Genomic DNA, 18,712 nt, shown 5'->3' with positions numbered 1-18,712 from the left:
GGACAAGGCGGGAAGCCAGAGAGTGAATCAGATGATCCCTCTTTCATAACATGAATCCAGAGAATGTCTTTGTATGCTGAGGCCTTCAGTGATGTAACGACTTCCCACTATACTCTGCTTCTCAAAGATCCCACTACCTCTCAATCCACCAAGGAATGGATGTTATCAAGCAGCTCGTGTGGTGGTAAGAAGTAGGGAGGGAGAATGAACTGGACAACTGGCCAAACAAGGTGTCCAGATGCCGCTTCATAGTTCACCATGCCTTCATGGACAGCTCCCAGGTAAGGGTAGAAGCTAAGAGTAGAAGCTAAGAGGGACCAGGATCCAGAACTCTCTTCTGGCATTCCCAGCCTCCAGCAAGGCCATTCTCAGAACCACTCCTTGGGATCCTTGCCCTACCCTACCAATTCCTATCTCCCGTTCTCATAACTTTCACGTTCCATATGCCCTGTCTACCCTGAAGCCGCCTACAGCCTGAGCAGAACTGTGTCTAGCTGGGAGAGAGGTGAAGGTGGGATTGGTTGAGATCTCAGATGAGGGCCTGGTGTGCTTTGCCACGACTTCCTTCTACTAGGGAAGGTTAACACTCCATCTTGAGAGTGCCATGCTGGGAGCCTCTGTTGGTCTCATGGAGATGGCTACACTCAGTGGACAGGGTTGGTATCAGGAACAAGCTTTACAACCACAGATAGCCTCCAAATCCAGCAATGACATCACCCATAGGCGACAGGGATCCTCCCATCTGTTGCCATGGCAATGGCCATACATTCCCAGAGTCCACCTGGCTCACCTCCCACCTTTACCTACAAGTGGTTAGTTCACAGCCCAAATAAAAGGCAGACCCTACTGCCCTCTGCTCTCTCTTTCCCCCTTCATGTTTGTTGCCAGCTTTTGCCTTCCTCTCCCCACAATAAGCCTCTCATGTGGAACTGTAGCGGCCTGGTGTGGTCTGTCGGGACGAGAGCCGTGATTCTAACACAACAGAATTCTACAACACCTACAGCCCTGGACTACTTTCCTGGCCGGTCTGAGGCAGAGAAAAGAGATGGCCAAGGTGCACGGGCTCAGGGATCCCTCTCAGACATGATGCATGGCTGCCCGTTAGGTAGGTTGTTATTATCAAAAGAAACCACTCTCATCTCAAAGGGGGAGAATCAAACACACGGTTTATTCTGGAGCACATATGAGTGACCATGGCCTGGGAACACAGATTTAAGTTATCCATGTTCTACTATAGAAGCAGTTTATGGTTTTACAGAGCAAAGGGTGTCATAAATCAAGGCAAGTTTAAGATACAACAGTGGGTGGCTACATCAGGGAGGCCAAAACACTGAAAGATGTGGGAAGATTTTCTACAGGGCCAAGACGTTATCTGATGGCAGTCTTAGCGTCTAGGTTGGTGGAAGCTAGAGGCAGACAGATTCCCAAAGGTTCCCACTTTTTCCTCACAAGCTACACACAGAAATAGGCAAGGAATGACTGTTCTGGAAGGCTAGGATGAGATCTAAGGTTAACCTGTAAGGCCCACTTGCCCAAGAACAGACAGTTCTCTCAAATGCTGTGTGCCATTGTTCATGTGAGATAACAAGCCATGCATTTCCACCTCAGTAAACAAGGTTGTTGTCCCGAGTACACAGGATGTGCTTGATCACACGTTGGCTGTGTTAGGGTGAGTGATTAGTGGTGCTTTGGAGGGTCTGGGCCAAGGTATGAGGCTAAGAGATCAGACCGTGCAACAGGTTAATTCAAGAGGTTCATTGTGGGGAGGGGGTGAAAGGTCATCTTGGAGTGGAGAAGTGTGTGTGTGTGTGAGAGAGAGAGAGACAGAGACAGAGACAGAGACAGAGAGAGACAGAGAGACAGAGAGAGACAGAGGCAGAGAGAGACAGACACACAGAAAGACAGAGAGAGAAAGAGACACAGAAAGAGATACAGAGACAGAGGAGACAGAGAGAATGGGAGAAAGAGGCTGACAGCAAGAATGAGCAGGACAGAGAGACCGAGAGAGGAGGACATTCTAAACCGTGGGGTGCCACATAGCAGCTGTGGGAATGTGCCTCACCTGTCGGTGGCAAGTGATGACACAAGTTGCTGGCACCAATAAGTTTCTGGAAGGCAGGCTGATGGAGCACCTGGTTTATAACAAGCGGGAGATAGGAAGACAAGAAGTCCATCGGCTGTATGCTTCCTACCACTGGGTGAAGGCGGGAAGGACGTAGCCTTGTGGGTTCTGCCTTCCTGAGTGCCAGACTAACTTAATTCAGCACTGCTCTCTGGGAAGCCCAGGTCTGAACCTGACCAGTGTCCAGCGTCCTGAAAGGCTTGCTCTAATTAGGCAGTTGTGGATTGGGTCTTCTGTGGGTTTCAGGTTTAGCATTAGAAGTAGCCACTATGAGGTAAGTAACTAATTCTAGCCCTGAAACGTTCCAGATTCTCTGAAAATTCTAACCGGTCAACCTGTCTCTGCAGACACAACTTCTTTCCAGGAATTCCTTCTTTCTCCTCGTGTGTAGCTCCAGGCCAGCACAGCTCTGTGTTGGTGGCTGGGCCTTTGTACTCCTCTCCCTGCGCCCTCCCCTTACACTGCTCCCCCCTCGTGCCACCCCATCTTTCTAGTACGAAGCGATTCCTTCTGTGCTTCTTTGACTGTATCCTCTCCCATTTAGCAGTAGCCAGGGGCCTGCGGGACCATTAAGGTGTTTCCTTAAACAAAAGAACAAGTAAATCTTGTACCGCCTGTGAGTAAAAGGCTCACAGTGCGTCTGGCTTTCCAGATCTCGGCTTCAGCTTTCTACATGCATCAAATACTCTCCTGTTGCCTGGCACTGAGAGAGCCCTGGCCTGAGGAAGAAGGGTGGGTTTGTGAGGAATGGAATCATGGTGGCGTGGGACCTGCCAAGGGAGCCACCTCGGGGAGACATAGACAACGTATCTATTTGTCTTCCCGTCTGACAGGACCTTGGGGAGGAAGGGGGTGACAGCAGACTTGGACATCTCTTTCTCAAGGGTGTCCCTTCACGGCCTTGCCAGAAGGCAGACTTCTCTGGAGCCAAGAGCAGACTGTCACCTGTCTATGCCAAAGCCGGCAGCCTGGCCCGAAATAAGGAAGAGGAGGAGGCATGGGCGACCTTGGACAAGTCACCTCCAGTCTGTTCTCTCTTCTGGCCTGAAGCTCGGAGCCCAGGCAACTGACCTGCTTGGGGAGTGGGAGATGATTCAGAGATCAGCCCCACCCTGGAGCTGGCCCATAACCTCTCTCTGACCTCTGAGGGATGCAGGGTACCATCTGGGGGCCTCTGTTGTCTGAGTACAGGTGGCAGGGTGAGGAGAGAGCTGAGGTTGCCCCACCAGGGGCCCTGGAATCTTCCCACTCTTTAATGAGGAAGTAATTCAGTTAGCTTGGATTTCCCTGTCAGCAGCTTTTATTAAAGGCAGGCACAGCCAAGCTATTAGGGACACCAGGAGGAGTGCAGGCTGCCATGGGGACAGGGGATGGGTTGGGGTGGGGGATGGGGTGACAAATTGTTAAGCAGATTAGGAGAGGTGGGGGAAATGAGCAGGAAGTAAAGAAAACAGAAAAAGGCGAAATGAGGCCGCGGAGGAGAAAAATCCAGTACGGAAACAATGCAGACAGAGATGGCAGGGCTGCATTCCAGGCCTGGCACCTCTTTTGTGCTCCTAGGCAGTCTAATCAGGTGCCCAGGCGATCGGGCCAAGCAGAATGGAGGTGCACAATAGCTAGCCGCCGTAATAAACAATAACACACAGCAGGCCTACATTGGCTGGCTCCGGAGTGTGGGATGTCCACCCAGGACTTCCGGGGGCGGGGTACATGGTAGGAGGTTGCTGTCAATCACACAAACTAAAGCCGAGCCTGGATTGTGAGTTCGGGAAGGTGCTACTGTCTATTTTATGCATGAGGGAACGGAGGCTCAGAAAAGTTAGTGCACAGGCCAGGATGAGCAAGCCGCCCCAGAGGTGATTAGACAGAGCTCGCTTGCTATCGGCGCCGATAAAGATTTATTTATTCCGTATTTTACCAACACGTCCATTGTTTTCCGTGAGGCCTGTGGTCACTTTTGTGTTCTAAGGAAGAGTTGAGGCCCTGTGACTGGGCCTAAAACTGTTCAGACTGGGTTAGGAAATGTTTGCCGAGCCCTGGGGTAAGTGGCTGGCTCAAAGCTATAGAGCCACAGAGAGACAACAACGGAGCTGGGGTCTGGAAGAAGTTGGATGACCACAGGGAACCTGGGCAGACCCATGATGAGAGAATTCAAGAGCCCAGGAGGCCCATGAGAATGCAGGAGCCCCATGGTGGGAGAGAAGAGAAAGAGTCTTCCTGGTCCAGTTCAAATACCAGAAGAGACAGAGATGGGAAAGAGAAACTAGTAGGGGGATGTGTGGCTGTTGTTGATTCTCTTTTTCCTTTCTCTCCTCACCCTCCTCCTCCGACCTCCCTCCTCCATCCTCACTCCTCCCCACTCCTCACTCCTCCCCACTCCTCACTCCTCCTCTTCTGGTCCTTCCTTCTCTTCTTTCCCTTCCCCTTTCCCCCTCCTCCTATTTCTTTTATGGGGCTGGGGATAGAACCAGGACCTTGTACACGCAAGGTATCCCCAAGCTTCATCCTAGCCTACTGTGGTTGCTTTTAACCCATTTGAGAAGGACTGAGGTCCATCTGCCCCCAGAAGCTAGAGAAGTCTAGCAAGCCTTAGGTCTCTCTAGCAAGGGTGGCTGTACCAAGGCCTGGAGAAGGAGCCTGGCAGGGATCTCTATATCTTCATATTCATCCTTGGGACCCGAGGGAGGGCCAGATGTGGAACCAAAGCTCAGCAGAGAGGGTAGAATGTCTGAGCGGAACAGGATGCTGGCTCCGGGCTCTGATGGATGAATAGGGCTTTTTTCTTTGTTGGTGCTATTACTAGTGATGTTCCTGCAAGAGGGGCTCAAACCTGGGGGAACTCAGGAGCCATTTGCAACAGCACAGTGGAGTGCCCTTCCAGGTGATGCACCTGCTCTCTTGAAATGCAGACGCAAACCATCTCCAATACACTTGGATGTGTGAGTTGGGGTCGCATGCGGCTGCCTGTGAGAAAAGCACTGGGCTGTGAAGAACCAGAATGGGAAGGAGAGAAACAAGAGTCACACAAACGGGTAGGAGACAGTGTGACAGGCAGAGGGAGTAGCCAATTCAAAGGCCAAGAAGTCAGGAGTTTAATCCCACCCATTCATGAAAAACCCTGACCCAAATCATGCCCAAACAAATCTAATCAATTAATTAAGAAGCAATTAATTAAAGCAATATTTTTTTCCTGTACATGGGTTGTGTCTCCCTAAATGTAAGGTTCAAGAGATGAGCATTGGATTTAGATAAGAGAAGAGGTTTTGTAGTCCAGGAGTTGGGGGTTTCCAAATGGGGGATTTGGCAGGCAGATGATGGGATCACCGAAGCAGAACATAAGCACAACAAATTGGTCATAACACTCTCTAGAAACAAAGGCGTGGTCACAAGGTGGTCATACCAGGTGGTCATACCAGGTGGTTACACAAGGTGGTCATACCAGGTGGTTATACCAGGTGGTCATACCAGGTGGTCATAACAGGTGGTCATAGCAGGTGGTCATACCAGGTGGTTACACAAGGTGGTCATACCAGGTGGTCATACCAGGTTGTCACACCAGGTGGTCATAACAGGTGGTCATAGCAGGTGGTCATTAACAGGTGGTTGTAACAACAGGTGGTCAGAAAAATCTTTCATAACAAAGCATGGCTGACATTTCCTGGAATAGGCAGAACAGAACCATATGTAGTTAGGGTTACAGGTGGGGCATAGTGCAATCCTTGAGACATAGATTTAATCATAAACAGGAATGAACCTAGTTGGTCTTGACTATAAGATGGCTTTCAAGTCCAAGATGGAGTCAGGTTGGTTTATCACTTGAGCTGTGTGAGGATCAGCAAGAGGCACATGCTTTGGAATGATCGGAGGATAGCAAGTGACACGTTCTGAGGACTTTGGTTGTCATCAAGTAAAAAGAGAGCACCAGGAAGAGGGGACAAGAGGCGAGGGTTTTCCTATGGAGAAGGGTGGAGGAGGGTGACTTTAGGCATTTGTGTTTGGGACAGGCCTAGGACATTTCTGGCTTCTCTTTTTTTCCCAAGTCAGGGTTCTTACACATGATTGTTTGCTAGTGGAAATGGCTGCTGGGAGAGACATACTCAAGATGGCGGAGAGGAGTTGGCTACAGCAGGAGCTTCTTGCAAGGATGCTCGCACAATTTCTGATTACATCCCCATCTGGAGAACTTTCTAGAACGATTTCTAATTGTGCCTCCTTCCTGGCATATCTTTCACATCTTTCTCGTGACTGCCCCCGTCTAGCACATAAATAATGTGGCCTGTCTTCTCTACAAGGTAGACACTGTTTCTAGTCCCATTTTACAGATGAGGGAGACGCAACGAGAGGCCAGGCTCAACTGTAAACCTAGGTGTGCAGCTGGAATCTCTTGAGCCTGAACCCCTGTGGTTTTCTGAATAGGTTTGTTCCCCATAAACTCACGTCTTTCACTACTTGGCCATAGGGAGTGGCACTATTAGGACGTGTGGCCTTATTGGACTAGGTGTGGCTTTGTTGGAGGAAGTGTGTCACATGTAGACAGGTTTTGAGGTCTCCTATGCTCAGGTTCTACTCAGTGTGGAATCAGAGCCTCTTCCTGGCTGCCTGTGAATGACAGTCCCCTACCATGGCCTTGGATTAAGATGGAGAACTGTCAGCTCCTTCTCCAGCACCGTGTCTGCCCGCACAATGCCAAGCTTCCACCACGATGACAAAGGACTAAATCTCGGAAACTGTAAGCCAGCCCCAATCAATGGTTTCCCTTTTACGTGAGTTGCCATGGTTATGGTGTCTCTTTATAGCAATAAAACCCAAATTAAGACAGTCCCTGATTGGTTTTTGGATCGATTTCAGGTCCAAGAAGCAGAAGCCAAACACCCCTCTGGGATATCCCATGCTGGACCTGATGGCTGGAGTGTGGGGCAGTGGCACTAGAATCTTCCTTGGGACCAAGAAGACTAAGGATGGTCTGCTGGTCTCAGGCAATGACAGAAGAGAAGTGAAGAGATTTATGTGGGGTTAGAGGCCCCCACCAAGCTTTTCTCTATCTCGTCCAATGCCCACAGCTTACAGCTCATTCTAACCACTAGGACCATAGGCCAAGATGTGTAGGCAAGGTTCTCCTCCTGCACCCAGAGTAGACATAACTAATTGATCCTGGCATCATTGATGGCTCAGCTAGGGATGTGCCACGAAGAATCTGCAACACAGCATTCTGCTCCTTCTGTAGAACCTACAGTCAGTTTGTATTAAATGGAGCTGCTTCGTGACCTTGTTTCAGGAATGTTCTCCAGGAGATGAAGGAACCAGCCTCCGAGTCCAGGAGCATTCTGCTTTCCTTGTTCTCCTGCCACTGGCCCTGCTGTGAGAACAGAAAACAAGGGCAGCCGGGCTCCTCTTAAGAATCCCGTTCACTTCTGCTTTCTCTCGGGAAGGAACACGTTTTGCTGGGGAAATCAGCTGCCTGGCCATCCTCACTTTGACCAGGATGAACCAGCAGCTCCTCTTCCTGGAATTCTCTGGGTAGACTCCCTGTTTTCTCTACTTCCAGTAACTATTTCCACTGTGCTGGATCAGGGACCAAGGTCTAGCATGTGACTCAGGCTTCCAGGGAAACCAGTGATGCAATTGCTTAGATAAAAATCACCCAATGGCCACAGGTAACATTCACAAGAAGCAATGAGAGGAGTGAAGGGTAAAACCACCATTGATTACATTTCTGTACAAATGCCACCCCCACCCCATCCCCACCCCTCCGTATCCTAATAGTTCTTCTGGCTATTTTTTTTAACTGCCCACCAAACAGCAGGTATTGGTATGTTGAATTGTTCCAGGTTTTTGTGTGAGAAAGTGAGAGCGTGTGTACATGCATGTGTATGTGCATATGTACATGTGTGTAGGCACATGTATGTGCATATGTGTGTGTTTATATGTGTGCGCGTGTGTCTGTGTGCATGTGTATAATGCAAGTGCCTGTTGGTGTTGCATGTGCAGAGGTTAACCTCACGTGTCATTGCTCTGAAGTCCTACATCTTGGTTTTGTTTTACTCTGTTTTGTTTGAGACAGTGCCTCTCTCTTGGTTCCCTGGACTTACCAGTTCATCTAGTGTGATGGTTTGCATATGCTTGGCCCAGGGAGTGGCACTATTAGAAGGTGTGGCCTTGTTGGAGGAAGTGTGTCACTGTGGGGGTGGGCTTGGAGACCCTCCTCCTAGCTTCCTAAGGGTGCTCAGTTGGTTCCTGGCTTCCTTCGGGTGAAGATGTAGACCTCAGCTCCTCCCGCACCATGCCTGCCTGGATGCAGGGATGCTGCCGTGCTCCCGCCTTGATGATAATGGACCGACCCTCTGAACCTGTAAGCCAGCCCCAATTAAATGTTGTCCTTTATAAAACTTACATTGGTCATGGTGTCTGTTCATAGCAATAAAACCCTAACTAAGACATCTAGGTTTATCTAGGCCATGAGCCCCAGAGATCTGTTTGTTTCTGCCTCCCCAGTGCTGGGATTGATTGCAAGGCACACCACCACACCTGACATTTTCGCATGGCTTCTGGGGCTAGAACTCATGACCCTGTACTTGCAAGGCGAACACTTTTCTCAAACAGGCTGTCTCCATAGCCTGTTGGTTTTTGAGACAGGACCTCACCGTGCAACTCGAGCTGACCTCCAATGTACAGTCCTTCTGCCTCAGCCTCCCGGGTTCCGGGATTCCAGGTACATTCCAGCAGACTCAGCTGCTCCAGGTTCATGAGCCCCATGCAGCCTGAACACAAATTCATCCATGATTGTTAACAGTCCGACGTCCCACATCTGGTTAGAGCCGAGTTGTCCCTCTTGTGGCCTGAGCCGTCTCTGAGATGAGCAGGATCTGACAGATCGCACTCAGAGTGAGTTATCCCCTAGTTCCCCACCAGCCCTTGATGTATTGTGGCTTCATGGTCGACCTGTGGGAGGTGCTAAAACTGTTGGAGGCAGGGCCTAGAGGAATGGGAGGTTCCATATCCTGGTCCTTTTTCTCTGTATCTGCTTTTGCTGTCTGAGGGTGAGCACCCCTTCTCACCTCCTAGCCTCCTACTGTGCTGAACTACGCTGACATAGGCCCAAAGCCACAGGCCAAGTGACTATGGACGGAGATCTCGGAACTGTAAGAGCTAAAGTCAACCTTTCTGACTCTCAAGATGTTTAAGCTCAGTTATTTTGCCACACAGAAACAGCATGTCTACTTTTAAAAAGGGAAAGGCCTGGACTCATTTCCGGCCTTAGCAACTGAGGAGTCTTTGAGGGGTACCAAGAGCAAAGGCCAAGAACCAAGAAGAGAGAGAACCGTTGGGTGCCAAAGGTGACCAGATGTCAGAGCTTAGATCTGAGCGTTATCATGGAAATGTCAGATGTTGCCCTGCTAAGGTCGAAGGCTGACATTACCTGAGCTTGGTGCAAAATGGCAGAATCCCTTTGTCAGCAGGGCTTCTCCTTCTCTGACCTTGTCTGTACCCTCCTGAAGGTCACACAGCCTTGACTAAATTAGATTACAGGTTAGACTTCCTTTTTCCTGATCACTGGATCTGCAAGCACCTGAGATTCCTGGAATGCCTCCCCATGCTAAAGAAGCATCTTTTAGCTTTTAGCCAATGACCTTTGCCCTCCCTGGATATTCCCACGCCCCTTCCCACAACTACACAACCCTTGGTTCGCCCTGAGTAAAGCTGATCTGCCTCCCCGGAAACTGATCCGGGTGTGCCATTTCCATACATACTGCTGGGCTGTCAGAAACGCTGTTCGTTCATTGACTCTGCTCCCTTCATCCTTGTGGGCCAGAGGCCAACGGTCCTGGGGAGAAGTGTGGAACACACAGTGCTCACTTGTGTATACTAAGCTGGGGACCCGGAAAAGTCTGGTGAGAGGCTTTGGAAGCCCCCTCATAAGTCCACTGTCTGGGGGCCTTTTGCAAAATGACCCAAAGTCTTTGTTACTGGACTTGTTTCTAGATCTTTCCCCCAGGCCCTGAATGGCAGAAGGGAAAAGCCCCTTTCTCTGTTTCACTGCAGAGGACAGCAAGGCTGGGAGAGGTGACTTGACTCTCACAGCCTGAAAACAGCCAGGTTGTCTGACTGCATGTCCTACACCTGTTCGCCATCGGCCTGCAGAGCCCACTGGAGCATCATGGGAGGTTTGCCTTTCCACTGCCAACCATGTGCACGGCTCTAATTCCACAGTCCCACTGCACCCAGCAGATGGAGTGGAGGGGTCTGATGGATGGTTGTTTTTATTATAAAATAATTCATACATGCGAAAAGAGCCGGCGCTCTGGGTGCAAGACAGACAAATTAATAAAACAAATTGCCGAGAGGCAGGCTTATAAAACAATATCACAGAAGCTGAGAGGCCCCCAGTCTCTGGGGACCCCTTGAGCTTCATGACCCTAAGATTTAAGCATTATAGGGCTGACTCTTTTTTTTTTTTTCTTGACATAGGCTCTCACTACTCACACTGGCCTCAGATTTACTTCAGAGCCCAGGATGGCCTTGAACTTGTGATCCTCTTGCCTTAACTTCCATGAGTGCTGGGGCCTCAGGCATGCACCACTGTACCCAGATGTGATGCCTTCTTGGTACGCTTTCCCCATTCCTCAATGTCGCTTTCTCCTTCACGTCTGGATTTCTGACCACATGCTGCTTCATTGTGCAGAGCCTTCTGCCCAGACTCATTAGAACCCTCGCTGTCAGCGCACAGGTCGCCAGGGCTCTCATTCACCCTCACGAGCAAGATGCAGTCCTCATCCCCATTTTACAGATGGCGACACCGCCACACAGGGGCTGCTGCTGCTGGACTGTCCCCAGCTCCCGCAGCGGGCAGTTGGCAGAACCAGGATTGCTAATCCTCCAGAGCTCTCAGGTTCTGGAGCCTGCGCCATGACGGGCAGGCAGCATGACGTCATCCCGGGTGCCTTCTGGAGCTCACTTGTGTCTGCAGTCTTCTTCTGATGCCCGAGGTGTGTGTATGGGAATAAGCAAGAGAGAGTTGGAAGTGCTGGGAAAAGTTTTCCTCCTTAACAAAGAGATGCCAGGAGATGGGGAGAAAGCTAGACAGCATCGTCTTCACCAGGCGACCACGGTCAATAAAGCATCGGCGGTCAGCAGAGCGAATATCATCTCTCCCTCCCCCACAAAAGGGGAGGAGCTCCATGGCCACTGTCCTCCCTAAAAGCTACAACTCCAGTCTGACCTTGAGGAACATGTCAGGCAATCTCAAACGCCTACTGTAGACTCCTTCGGGGCACTTCTTGAGATTAGCAAAGTAATCGGAGACTGGGAGAAGCCAAGAAACTGTCACAGAGCAGACACGAGATGACCCAGTACAACCAGGTGTCCTAATGAGACCCTGTGTTAAGGGGAGGGCAATGGAAGAGGAAGTCATGAACCCGTAGATCAGCTACCACCTGCAGGTGCGGGGGGTGGGGCACTGCCCATGCCAGATGTCCTCCAAGGTAGCAAACAGGGTGTGGGGTTGAATGCAGGCCTCCCCGAGCACTTCATCCAGTGGGAGGAGAGAACTGCAGTGTTCATCTTGTCACTGAGAACAGTGACATTCTGCCTGCTTAAGATGGCAGGGAGGGCAGAAGAGAGCTCTTGGGATCACACTTTTAGGCCTTGCCTTTGAATGACCCCGTTATACAACACAAACAAACACACACACATGCACATTCATGCACACTGGTGCATACACATGTGCATGTGCACACACACATGAACATGCACATGCATGCATATACATGTGCAAATACACATGAACATACATGCATGTGCACAGTATGGGTATACACATGAACACACATGCACATGCACATGCAGACATAAATGTGTGCGCACACTAGTGTGCACACAAGCAAGTGCGTGCATACACACACACACACACACACATTTCCTTTGTAGGAGGTCATAAACTCTCACTGATTATTGCTTTTAGATAGGATTTGTTCTGTTTTGTAAAGATTTATTTCTTTATATAGTTACTTCTTTATTTTATGTGCATGCGTGTCCTGCCTGCATGTGTTTATGTATACTATGCACATGTCTGGTATCTGTGGAGGCCAGAAGAGGCCCTGAAATAACAGTTATGGATGTTTGAGAGCCACCACGTGGGTCCCAGGAACTGCCCAAGCCCACTGAGCCGTTGCTCAGACTCTGAGATTTTCTTTTTTAATTTTCCTTTCTTCCTTCTTTCTTTCCTCCCTTCTCCCTTCCTTCTTCCCTCCTCCCTTCTTCCCTTCTTTCTCATTTACTTGTGTATATGTACATATGCGTATGCATATTATGCACATTTGTGCATATGTTGGAGCATGTGTGTGTTTGTGTGTGTGTGTGTGTGTGTGTGTGTGTGTGTGTGTGTGTGCTGGCGCACATCTGTGTGTATTGGGTGCACCTGAATTTGGAGGCCTCAGGTGAAAACCTCAGGTGTCCTTTCTCAGTCTCCATTCACTTTTTGTATTGTTGTTTTGTTATTTGTTTGTTTTGTTTTTGAGACGAGGTCTCTCATTGACCAGCTAATGAGAAGGACTCCACTTGTCCCACCCTTCCCCTGTGCTGCAAATACAAATGCGGGCCACCAAATATGACTTTTTAAAACTTGTTTTCTGGGGGCTGGGGATTTAGGTCAGTGGTAGAGCGCTTACCTAGGAAGCGCAAGGCCCTGGGTTCGGTCCCCAGCTCCGAAAAAAAGAACCAAAAAAAAAAAAAAAAAACTTGTTTTCTGGACATAGTTCACATGCCCGTTTACTTACAAGGCAAGCACGGGGCCACCGAGTCGTCTCTCTAGCTCTTTTTTTTTTCCTGTTATTTGTAGCCAAAAACATCCATTTCTAGACCCACACTCCTTCCCCTTGTCCCATATGAGCCCTGGCCAATCCTCTGGTCAGTCGAGCACCGTGGCTTCCTTCGGCTGGTGGTCCTGCACGGAACACCACCTTAATTAATCTTGTGTCAAGCCAGAGGATAGAAGTGATCCCCACAGAGGCTGGGAGATGATTGCTTGGGAGCAAAACAAAAGAGAGCCATTGCTCTGTGACAGCTGATATTAAAATGACTACAACTCACTTCATAGCCAGAGTCAATGCATTATACTCCTAGTAAATAATGGGTTGGCGCAGGTTAAGTGTCGCTGCATTCCAATTGTTGATATTTAATTAGCTCTAAAATTAAAATGTTCCTTTTATCGTCACACTGCTAGGGCGACTCGATTCCTAATTGATTGAGATGAAAGCAGTTCCCAAACATTCCCGCGTCCTTTTGTCAGTCCAAGTGTGAGACGATTTAATGAAAACGTTTGACATTTCAAAGTGTGACATAAATATCTTTAAATTAAGCAGAGGATGGGGTTTGGGTGGATTCCGCTATCGGGTGTGATGGGTGAGGAATTGCTTCTTCACGGGAATGAAGCTTTATGGGAAAAAGGATGGCTGGGGCCATTTTTCAGAGGCTAAGACAAAGCAGCCTGTACAAGGGGGCAGCCATCTTTCTTTTGACTGGGAAGATGGCTGATTCAGAGTGGCTATTTCTCATCTGTGGTGCACAGAAGAGAGGGGGCTGGGTGTCTGGAGGGTGGTAAGGGGGTGGGACCACGGTTGAAAGAGGGACAAGCTTTGATTCCATGCGGATTTTGGCTCAGATCTGCTACTATTTTTTAAAAGGTTTATTTAGTTATTAGATATATAAGTACACTGTAGCCACACCAGGAAAGGATATCGGATCTCATTACAGATGGTTGTGAGCCACCAGGTGGTTGCTGGGATTTGAACTCAGGACCTCTGGAGGAAGAGCAGTCAGTGCTCTTAACCACTGAGCCATCTTGCCAGTCTGCTACTTAAGAATTGATTGATTCTCAGTGCGTTTTACTTTTCTAATCCTCGTATAGGGTAACAACACCTTCTCCTTAAAGTTGTATGGAAATGCATGGAGGTCGTATTGCCTAAGAACTGAATCTGGGGGCTGGAGAAACTCCCTGTCAGCTTTTGCTCTTGACCTTAAAGCTTGCTTCTCTATTCATCGGCTGTGGACCTCTCTGTCCTGGGCACAACTTGATCAGGAATTAAGGGCTCCATCTGGGCTGGGCAGTCTGTATTTTTCCTGCTCTCTCATTTTCTTGGGTTAATATAATAAACTACCTGAGTCTGGATGAGTTGTCACAACCCTAATACATCCACCAGGGTACTGGAGCCTGGGAAATTCAAGATGGAGGCTCCACCAGGCTTGGTGACTAGTGAGAGCTTGGTCTGCTTTCAAGATGGCGGCTTAGTGTTGTGTCTTCCTGAGGGACACTATGCCCTCACATAGCACCAGAGATGGTCCATTATCCCGTGCATGGGGTTGTAACCCTCATGGTTCAGTTACATCCTGTAACCTCCATCTCTTTGTACTGCCACACCGAGGTCATGTCCAACATGGATTCAGGAGGGGACATGAGCATCCCAAGTATACCACAGGCTCATTCAAAACCACGTGAGAGCTGGACGCTGAATGCATTCTTTTAGAAGACTTCTAGATGACTTAATTCAGTGTTTGAGGGTTTCTGAAACCTCTACAAAACTCTCGTGCAGCCTCCCTCGGTGATCCATCCATAGAAGTCTCTAGAAGTCTCAAGGTTTCTTTAACAGAATCAAATCCGTTTGTTGCTTTCACCACTCTTTCAGGGCTCCCTCTTCTCCCTCAGGACAGACATAAGTGCCATTTGTCTAGCATTCATTTCTATACTCCATGTAAGCAGTAAAATTGCACTGATGGACTCCGGTGATTGGATAGAGACATGTGACCCGTGTGTGTGTGTGTGTGTGTGTGTGTGTGTGTGTGTATGTGTGTGTGTGTGTATGTGTGTGTGTGTCTGTGTCTGTGTCTGTATGTGTGTGTGTGTCTGTGTCTGTATGTGTGTGTGTGTGTCTGTGTCTGTATGTGTGTGTGTGTCTGTGTCTGTGTCTGTATGTGTGTGTGTGTGTCTGTATGTGTGTGTGTGTCTGTGTCTGTATGTGTGTGTGTGTCTGTGTCTGTATGTGTGTGTGTGTCTGTGTCTGTATGTGTGTGTGTGTCTGTGTCTGTATGTGTGTGTGTGTGTCTGTGTCTGTGTCTGTATGTGTGTGTGTGTGTCTGTGTCTGTGTCTGTATGTGTGTGTGTCTGTGTGTGTGTGTCTGTGTCTGTATGTGTGTGTGTGTGTCTGTGTGTGTGTCTGTGTCTGTATGTGTGTGTGTGTGTGTGTGTGTCTGTGTCTGTATGTGTGTGTGTGTCTGTGTATGTGTGTATGTGTGTGCGCGCGTGTTGTTTTACTTGTCTGTGTCTGTTCCTGTGGGAGCATACATGCGCCGTAGTGTATATGTAAAGATCACCCATCCCCTTCCTCCTTGTTTGAGACAGCGGCCATGAGCTTCCAGAGAATCTCCTGCCTCTACCTCCTACCTTCCAGTAGTAGCTAGGGGAATTGCAAACATTTGTGCTACTGTGTCTGCATTTTATGTGGCTTCTCTGAACCAGCACTGAGGTCCTCACATTCACACAGCAAGCCCTTTATCCTCAACCCCAACCCTGAGCCATTTCCCTCCCCAGCTACTCTGCCAAGTCCTGTGGTCATTTTAGACTAGCAAGTAAGTTATAACAACAGGAAGTATTTCTCAGAGTGCTAGAGGCTGGGAAGTCCAACATGGATGTTCTGAAACACTTGGTGTCCAATGACAATGCTCCCAATATGGTGACTCAGTACTGCCTATTCCTGAGGGCACAAATGGTGTGCCCTCATACAGCTGACGGGAAGAGGAGGGCATTTGAAAGTGGTGGCTGGCCGTTTAATTGCCAGTGTGAGGCCCTCCTAATTTCCTTTTCTTCCTTCATGGTGACCAGCCAGATTCCTGGTGGTGGCTCTTTCCTTAACCTGCACGGCAGAGTAGGGACTATAGTGGCACAGGCAAAGCCTCTAGAAGCACAACACGAAGCACCAAGAGACCCAATGCTTGCTCAGTAGAAGCTTCAGACTTGCTTGCCATCGGAGCCTACTGCGTGTGAGGCTAACTTATGCCTTCCCCTGTGTTTTGCGCCCACACAGTGTAGTAGTTCACGACACTGAGGGAGAGGTGATGTTGCAGAACTCCAGGCATGGCATGGCCATTTCAGTCTTGACTTCAGAGTAGGATGTGGCAAACAAAAGAGGCCCTCACAATATCGGAGCCACTAAGGGACACACTCACATTGGTCTCCTGTGGGAAGGAGGGAGGGCTCAGGAGGGAAGGCACTAGACATAGGAGGCTGCCCATCCCCTCAGAATATATAGCAGCCAATGGTTGCTGGAGGCCAGAGTTCATGAGGTCCTGCTTCTCCCCAGAGACATACAAGTCATTAGAGGTTACTGGAGCAGTATCTGCTGGTGAATTGCTGGTACTCCTGTAAGTAACTGCAGTTCAAACGGTAGCGGCATCAACTGGACTTGGGAAGAGTCACTTTCTTGGTACCCTATCTGAAATGGTATCTGTTCATCTCCTAGGAAATATTTGCATGCTAGGAGAATTGCGTCAACACTGGGGGAAGTTGGATTCTCCCCCTCCTCCTCCTCCTCCTCCTCCTCCTCCTCCTCCTCCTTCTTCTTCTTCTTCTTCTTCTTCTTCTTCTTCTTCCTCTTCTTCTTCCACTATAGCTGTCTCCAGACACACCAGAGGAGGGCATCAGGTCCCATTACAGATGTTTGTGAGCCACTGTGTGGTTGCTAGGAATTGAACTCAGGACCTCTGGAAGAGCAGTCAATGTTCTTAACTGCTGAGCCTTCTCTCCAGGCTTGGTGAGATTCCTCTTAGCTAGGCTAAATTAGGAGCTCGCTCCTTTGACAGGTATATGGCCACAGATGTGGAGTGGGAAGGCTGGTGGGGAGGCAGAGGTCATAAGTTACAAACCGACATCATCCCGTTTCCCACTGAACATGGCATGAAACAAACCAAAAAGAGCCCCATCCCCCAGAACACAGCCTCCTAGGGGCAGGGCACACATTGCACATCAAATTTAACCTCCTGTGTTATGGAGACCCCTCAGGGCTTGCACTTGATCTCCTAGACACCCTAGGTTTAAGGGAGCTCTGTACGTGCGCATGTCATGAGATCTCCTGGCTCATGCCAGGTGCAACTCTTCCACCCTTCCCCAGGACCGTAAGAGCGTTAATTAGTAAGTTTGTAACTCAGGTTTCTGTTCAGCCTTCTATTCATTGTTAAAGTGAGAGGGACCAGATGGGATACAAAATGTATTATTTCCCGAGTTTTTGACTTTCTGGTTTAAAAAAAAATCACTCTGCTTGTGAAATTTGAACACATTTATGAAAAATAGCAGATGCCTATTAAATTGGACAATTATGCTTTGGGACTCAAAAGCTAATCAAAAGTATGGCTTTGACAGCAATTATTTGATCCTGCCTTCCCGAGGATATCTCGGATGCTCATTAACCAGAAGATGCACATTCTCTAGCACACACGCTCGCACGCTCGCACGCACGCTCTACTGGCAACAGGTATGAGTGTCTTTGTTCATTTCCCGCCGTCTCTGAACCATCATCTCAAGAGGATGAGAGAACAAAGCTGCAGAGGCTCCTGGCCCAGGGGAGGCCTGGGAGGGAACACTGGAGAGAGCAGTTCTCAAAGGTGCCTGGTTGCCCGCAAGCAATTTTTCAAAAGAAAATGGGGGTCAGATTCCATCGAGGAAGCCACTGACAGAATCCTCTGTGGCCCAGGACATAGGTGCAATGTTCTTTTCCATTCACCCTGGGCATGCAGGATTTCCTGTCTTCACCCCACCCAGATATGTAGCCTGCACACCACCTCCTCACTGGCTGTATTTCCTTTGCACCTTCTCTTGGCTCTGGGCTGCAATAAGGTTTCATTGTAAATGGGAAAACCCCAGGGTACGAAAGCTGAGTCTTAGCCGGTGCAGTCCTAGGAGCAGAAGAGCCACTATCACTTTCAGTCAGATGAGCTGTGACTGCCTGCAAACCCCCACCTCCCGCCCTAAGATCGAGCCCATTGGTGCTCCTCCATAGTAAGTCAGGCCCTCATGTAAGATTCCAGCCAGTTCCTCTTTCATACCTACTGCCAAGCTATACACAGCTCTGCTCAGGAGGTGCTAAAATAGACAGAATGTGGAGGGGTACCTGAAGGGGGACTCCATCATTGCAGCTACAGAGGAGTCGTCATCCATTTTGGGGGTGGGACTTTCTGACAAGACGCATCCGTCTCGGGTTCACAGTTCTGTAAGCGGCCCATCATTCACATTCCTGTAAGTAAACTCAATAAGCTTACTGATTTGCTTAGCTAGATTATGGTAGAGTGTTCCTTTACCTTACTCTGGGTATGAGTAGACATTTGTTTATGTCTCCCCACATAGAAATTATGCAGTGCCCCAGTAGGAGAACTCTGGACCCTGTCGGGTCGTCTACCCAACTTTCTTTCCCCTTCAGTTCATCGCTACCCATAGAGACCCACGTGCTACAAGACACACTGTCTTGACATTGGCCGCCATATGCTGGCTGCTGCAGTGACAGGGACAGGAGGAGCCCAGAATAAACTTGCAGCTGAGCCCGTCTCAGCCCA

General features: G+C 49.2%; 1 long non-coding RNA gene across 5 annotated transcripts in view; it reads right to left on the bottom strand.

Moving 5' to 3' along the window:
• The window catches only part of LOC120095212 (uncharacterized), a 29,663-nt gene extending 27,264 nt beyond the window's left edge, over window positions 1-2,399 (bottom strand). For 3 of the 5 annotated variants that reach the window (XR_010055476.1, XR_010055477.1, XR_010055478.1), the window contains exon 1: window positions 2,063-2,399. This is a non-coding gene — a long non-coding RNA (uncharacterized LOC120095212). The remainder of the gene's footprint in view (window positions 1-2,062) is intronic. The other 2 variants (XR_005490538.2, XR_005490540.2) reach the window with 1 other exon arrangement.
• Window positions 2,400-18,712: the final 16,313 nt, after the last annotated feature.

This window comes from Rattus norvegicus, chromosome 10 (assembly GCF_036323735.1).
Source record: "Rattus norvegicus strain BN/NHsdMcwi chromosome 10, GRCr8, whole genome shotgun sequence".
NCBI lineage: Eukaryota > Metazoa > Chordata > Mammalia > Rodentia > Muridae > Rattus > Rattus norvegicus.
This window is presented reverse-complemented; position numbering and strand designations above follow the sequence as displayed.